Here is a 7,202-nt window from a genome sequence, read left to right on the forward strand (position 1 = left end):
AATCCTACTTCATGGTTGAGGTATTAGCAGCAGCAAAGTTATTCAGGTGTAAAAGCAATTAATTTAAAGTATGCAAAGGTTGTATATATTTTTTTAAAAATCCTCCTAGCGCTAATAACATGGGAAAAGGGCCAATGTGTTATAAGATGACATTTCATATGTTATCATGAAAAAGTCTGCAGGTATTGAAAACATTTGGTTGATAGAGTTCATAAAGATGACTGTAATAAATGGATAAGGAAGTAACACAAATAAACGGTGTATGCTAGTTAACGGATAAAATACTTCAAGTGGGTTTAGAGATGCACTAATAAGTGGGCTAAAAGTACTGGAGGTCACTCCAGATGGGTAAATAGATGGCAAAAAACTCGATCCCATTTTAGCCTAAAGAAATAGATAGAAGGATGATAGTGGTAAGGATTCAGTACTGTTTCATTAGCTAGATTAGGTCAGCAACTTGGTAGTGGGAAATGACGGCCTCTCCCCAGCCGATAAGCAATCTGAACTTCTCGCAAGCTACAACACACATAGAAAAACCATGCCACTATAGCAGAGAGATGGAGAACGTTTGAACCTACACATTAGACATTCAGAATAGCATTTCAACAAACAACAAATGCAACAAGATCCTTTCTGAACGTCACCATAAAAGGAAATAAGTGGTTTCCAACATTAAAATAAGAGAACACATTTGAGATGAGAGAACTACTTCAATACACAGGTTGAAGTGTAAATATAAAAATAACTATGTACATGTACAAATATGTGTGTGTGTGTGTGTGTAGTTGCTCCTTATGTGTGGGCATTATTTTAGAGTAAAGGACATTTGGGATTCATAGGGGATACATAATTGTGAAACTCTGAAATAGTTACTGGTTTATAAAGAGGAAATCCAGCTTCTTTTTGTGATGTAATCTTTGCTATGTGAAGAATGTGGTGGGGGCCAAAAGGGAGAGTTTATAAGGACTATTGTTTTGTCAAGAGTGTTATCTGTATATAGAGGAAACAGTATTTTGGGGTTGGTTTCCTCGAAGTATGGAGAAACAGTGTTTTGACTGATTCTGCTGCATGATTCTAGGTTAACAGGTTCCTCCTGCAGGATGCTTTTAGAGGTTTCTATTCATAAACTATGTGCAGGACTAAAGGGGACTATTGTGGCTGTATGATAATAAAACTTGTGAGTGTGTGGTTTATGCTGGATACAATAGATATGTGTTGTGGCTTTATGTGTATAAAGCTTGTGAGTGTAGCGTACATTGGATATATAATGGAAAGCTTTCTTTTAACCCTTTAGCATTTAAACCAGCCATATCCAGCAAAAATATTCTACCTGCTTTATGTTCACACAGGCCAGACCAGGCCCAACAATGCTACTCTCAAAATATACAATAACATCATCAAAATTTCAAAGCTATCAAATACTTCATGGTCAATTCAATTCAATGTGAATAAATAGTGATTACTTTTGACTGAGTAATCTGAATGTTAAACGGTTAAAGACAACAGCTTTGCTTCCACAGGGATTGTTAAGAAAGAGAAAACACTAGTGATCCCAGTGCTTCTGGCTTTACAGAAGCTATGGATTAATAAAGAGATTAGAGTTACTGTAAAAGAGGATCAGCTACAAACATGTCATTTACTGTATTTAATGAGGTTGTTTTCTAAGAATTCATTCCAAGTGGTGATGCATGTGTGTCTTTTTCTCTTAGATATCCTTGATTGTGCTTTTCTGCATGTACAACAGCAGCAGCAGCACCTGTTGTTAACCGTTAAAGATCAGACAATGGTTTTAATAGAGATGCTAGTATTTATGTCCATAAGGTATGAATTTTCTAAGTTCAATAAACATTGCCGTTTTAAAGTAATTGACCATAGGCAGTGTATGGCAACAATCGAAAGTTATTGTCTTTTTTAATCGTATCAAGATTTCAAACCATTCTTGTCCTGGAAGTCTAGTAATGTATACTAAATTAAGTAACATCCGTATAAAGTACTTTGAATGAAATATAGAAATGTAATAATAATAATAAAAATAATCGTTTCTAATTTAAGCACAAGGTCAGCAATTTTTGGAAGGTGGGGTTAGTCAATGCCAGTACTTGACTGGTACTTTATTTTACCAATGCCAAAATGAAGGAAGGCAAAGATGGCTTTGGCAGAAATTGAAATCAGAATACGAAGTGGCTTTTTTTGCAACACTCCAATTCTACTAGACTACTGCTTCAAATAATATTCCTTTCTACTAAAGGCCTGAAAATTTTTTGGGGGGGACTAGTCAATTACATCAACCCTAGTGTTTCACTGATACTTACTTTATCAACCCCAAAAGGACGAAAAGCAAAGTCGACCTCAGCAGAATTTGAATTCAGAACATAAAGACAGATATGCTATTGATGCAGCCAGCTTGCCGTCTTAATAATAATAATAATAATAATAATAATAATAATAATAATAATAATCTTTTTTACAGGAAGCACAAGGCCTCAAATTTGAAGGAAGGGATTAAGTCGATTACACTGACCCCAGTGTGTAAGCTGTGTTTATTTAATCGATCCCAAAAGGATGAAAAGCAAAGTTGATACAATTCTATATCTGACCTCGGCAGAATTTGAATTCAGAACATAAAGATGGGCAAGCTAACAATTCAGTCAGCTTGCCGTCTTAATAATAATAATGGTTTCCGATTGAAGCACAAAGCCAGTAGTATCAGGGGCAAGAGGAGTAATTGATGGCACTGATCCCAAAATTTAACTGAAACTTTAATTTATCAATTTCAAATGGATGAAAGGTAAACTTGAAGGGATTTGAACTTAGAATGTAAAGAGTTGCAACAAATCCTGCAAAGCACTTTTACCAAGTTCACTGCTATAGCAATAATAATAATTCTTTCTACTCAAGGCACAAGGCCTGAAATTTCGTGGGGGAAGGGTCTAGTTAATTATATCAACTCCAGTGCTCAACTGGTACTTATCGACCCAGAAAAGGTTACAGGTAAAATTGAAAGCAATGTAATTTGAACTCGGAATGCAAAGCAAGAAGTAATGTCACTGAGCATTTTGCCCAACATGCTAACGATTCTGCCAGTTGCCTTAATCAATCATAATAATGATAATTCTTCCTAATTTCAGTACACAGCCAGTAATGTTGAAGGAAGGGATCGAGTTGATTACATCAACCCGAGTACTTAAGCCTGAAAGAATGAACTCAGAACATAAAGGGTCGAAACAGATGCTGCTAAGCATTTTGTCAGACAGGCTAACAATTCTGCCTTTATAATAGATAATTCTTTCGAATTTCGGTACAAGACAGCAATTTTAAAGAAGTGGAGAATTAGTTGATTAAATCAACTCCAGTATGTGGCTGGTACTAATCTTATCGAAAGTGAAAAACGAAAGGCAAAGTCGACCTTAGTAAGATTTGAACTCTGAATGTAAAGAGCCAGAAAAGAAATCCCACAAACAATTCTGCCAGGCCACCACCTTAATAATGATAACAATAACATTTTCAAATTTTGGCACAAGGCCAGTAATTTTGGGGAGGGGATTAGTAGATTACATCAACCCCAATGTTCAACTGGTACTTATTTCATCGAGCCCAAAATGATGAAAGGCAAAGTTGACCTCAACAGAATTTGAACTCAGAACGCAAAGCCAGATGAAATGCCACTAAGCATTTTGCCTCGTGTGTTACCAATTCTGCCAGCTTTCTGCCTTAACAATAATAATGATAATAATTAAATAATAATAACCTTTCCTACTATAGGCAAAAGACCTGAAGTTTGTGAGGAGGAAGTAAGTCAATCACATGGACCCCAGTACTTGACTGGTACTTAATTTATCAACCCAAGAAGGATGAAAAGCTAAGTCAACCTTAGCGGAATTTGAACTCGGACTATAAAGAAGGGCAAAATACTAAGCATTTTGCCTGGCGTGCTAACAATTCTGCCATCTCACCACCTTTATGATAATAATAATAATAATAATATTAATAATTGCTTCTAATTTAATAGCAACATCCCTACAATTCAACAAACTTCTAAGGAAATAAGCCCTCACAATGAGCATATCTCATAATAATGAGGATTTCTTTAAACATTTATAAAATTTTAATTTCGTAGAAAAAGGTGAATGGGAGAGTGTGATATTTATACCTCACCCAACATTATTAGAAACATATATAAATTAAAACAAAACTGATTTAAAACCAAACTTAACTGCATACTTATTTTTTGAAAAAGTACAAATAAGATTTGTTGCAAAACAATAGAAGTTAGCAACATTAGGTTCTGGTGGAATTCTTTATAATTCCCATTTTAAAGTTAGCATAAAATTTATAGGAACACGAGAGAGTCAAATGAAATGCTTAAGATAATGTAGCAAACAGGAATCTTTGTATCGAATATAGATATTTTATGGATAAAATAAAAAGTGGAGAATATAGACGAAGCGAGAAATATTCAATTAGTTGAGAAGGAAAAACAAATAACCTTGTGTTAAATGTTAATGCATAAATGTACAGATTTATTTAAACTGTTTTAGACTTTAAAAAAAGAAGAAAACAATTCCTATTAATACTGGGAACAGAAAGTCTCAGCATACAACACTTGTTGCTTTTGTTAAAACACAGTATTACACATATTCTTGCAAAACCTCTTAAGCTAACTTGAAAACATAAGGGAATGTTAAGAGCCAACATTTTCTCTCATTTTCTTCTTTCTTTTTATCGTTTCTTTTTTTCCCTTTTTTTTCTTTTTTTTTTCTTCTTTCCATGAGTAGAAAATGAAACCAACGTTCTCCAGAAACACATATTTATATTTAAGTGGAACATTTCAAAATTTTCTTATCTCTCAAGTATGACCTAGAGCAATTTTTTCAAGTAAGTGATAGAGATGAGTAAGAACAACTACTGAGGAAACAATGCTTCTCGATTAAAATTTTCAAATGGAAAGTATAAAATTAAGAAGTAAATAAAGTTAACATTTGAAATATGAGTTCAAAGGAAAGTAATAAAAAGAACTTTCAGAAAAAAAAATAATAATTAACAAAAGCTTGAGATCTAAAACACAGAACTTAAAAAAAAATGTTTTATGAAAAAAATTAATTTTAATTTTATAATTTTTTTACTACAATAAAATTGTTTTTCAAGGAATAGGGGGGAAGTGCTCTTAGTTAACATAAAGTTATTATTAATATTAACATTTATTATAATTTTTTTATGAGAATTGAATGTGTTGTAACTGTTTAAATAAATCTACTTTGAAAAAAAGTATGAGTTTGACACTAATTTCACTCCTTTGTGGTTTTACTAACTGATCCTAACAGATTACATCTCGTTGAAATGATGGAAACTGGAAAGATTCACAGTTTCATATGCTACTAATACAGAATATCCAATTCCAGAAATATTTCTGAACATTTCTTTAACTTTTCCAAAAATATTTAGGGAAATACTTGAACCAATACTAAAGTGAAAGTAAATGCACTTTCCTGTACTCGTTGTTCAATGTATAGGCAATATTTAATTCAGGTTTGAAGTATTTTTCTTTTCAATTTTATTTCAACCCTCGTTTCGAAGTTGAAAAATAGAAAAATTGTTAATATATATATATAAAAAAAATGTTCATGGTGTAACTTACTCACTTGGCTTTTGCTTTTATTGTTATAGAAAAACAGTGCTTACCTAGAAATACAAGAAAAGGTATATATCAATGAGAATTCAGAAACAATTTAATACAGAACTATAAAAGTTATGCATAAGTTGCAAAAACAATAATCACAATAAAGAGCTTATGTTTAAGTAGTTAGTACTATTTCAAAGATTCAGAAACATTCTACCAACATGTATCACTACTTTAGTCTAAGCAATATAAAACATGGGACATATCCAAAATTGAATTACTTAAAAAGAATTTACAGAAAGGAAAAATAAAACATCTAATGTCTAATGAAACACAAAGAAAGCCCTATAAATGCAGTGTTTGAAAGAAATCGGAGAAAGATAAGAATGTCACTGAATTTCACCTGAAGTCATTCATTTCAAAAATTCATTTGATTCTACATAATGACATGTATCTCCGGTTTTAGATTATCACCTTGATAAGCAGTCAATCAACTGTATTTTATCTCTTAGTTACATAGACATAGGTAGTGGTGCGTAGAATTGATAGCTTCTATTGAAGTTAAAAACATGTGGCTTTTAGTATTGGCGTCTCCCATTAAACATTTTCAATATTGTTTCATTTAAGTCACAACTCTGGAAGAATAAGCCTGAACTAAAGAAATTATTATTGAAGTCATTAAACTGATATTTTTAGTTCAAGTTAATTTAATACCAATTTAAAAAATAGTTACAGCAAATTAAATTTATGGAAAAAAATAGAATTTATGTCCATAGATACTTTTGCAAAGGTTTTAAAACAGTTTATGTTTAATTTCTTGAAGATGTAGCAAACAAATAAATAGTTTGAAGCTTAAAAGACCTGCAGTTACATGGTTATATTATAAAAGTTTGCTAATTAGTTGAAAGATAAAAAAAAAAAGTATGTAATTCCAGAAGTATTTAAAAATAAAAAAAAAATTTAATATCAAGGAATTAAAAAATTTATTTCATAAAACATGCAAAATTATTAAAGTTGCTGCAATTAATTTATATTATTTTTAATCAAATATCATAGAATTATAAATGAAACTGGATCCCATGCACAGATATTTCTATGAATATTTTTTCCATTTGATCAAGTTAAAAGATTTATTATTTTTTCCTTTACAATTTTTTTTTTGTTTGGCAATTTTAGTTTTGAGTAACATGAATGAATAGAAGTTAAAATGAAGTACATGAAGCACACATGTTTGTATTCTTTTTTTTTTTTTGTTATCTAGTAACTTTGTACAACGAATACTAAATTATTCCATTGCAAAACTCCTTAACTTATATAAATGACTATAAGATTTGAAGAAAAGAATGCAAAGTTGGAAATCAACGTAACAACGCTACTAGAAATGATTATTAAAAATGTCTATAATATTGTCATTTGTCTAATCAAATAAGTGTTTTAAAGTAGAAATGTGTGGATGATAACATTTCAAAGAAAAAAAAAGACTATTGAAAACAGTTCAAAGAAACACCAAGTAGTAGTTTCCAATTAATGACTAAAGTCTTTTACATGTTTGGATATATTTCTTTTACCTTAGTGGGGGGGGGGG

The 7,202-nt window shown here is 31.4% G+C and overlaps 1 protein-coding gene across 8 annotated transcripts in view; it reads right to left on the reverse strand.

Moving 5' to 3' along the window:
- Window positions 1–7,202, reverse strand: part of LOC106880698 (zinc finger protein 629) — a 411,919-nt gene that overhangs the window by 138,494 nt on the left and 266,223 nt on the right. For 4 of the 8 annotated variants that reach the window (XM_052971293.1, XM_052971295.1, XM_052971292.1 and 1 more), the window contains one exon: window positions 5,640–5,679. The exons of the other annotated variants lie outside the window; for them this stretch is intronic. The gene's annotated coding sequence lies outside the window, so the exon portion shown is untranslated. The remainder of the gene's footprint in view (window positions 1–5,639; window positions 5,680–7,202) is intronic. 8 annotated transcript variants of the gene reach the window in all.

This window comes from Octopus bimaculoides, chromosome 10 (genome assembly GCF_001194135.2).
Source record: "Octopus bimaculoides isolate UCB-OBI-ISO-001 chromosome 10, ASM119413v2, whole genome shotgun sequence".
Taxonomy (NCBI): domain Eukaryota; kingdom Metazoa; phylum Mollusca; class Cephalopoda; order Octopoda; family Octopodidae; genus Octopus; species Octopus bimaculoides.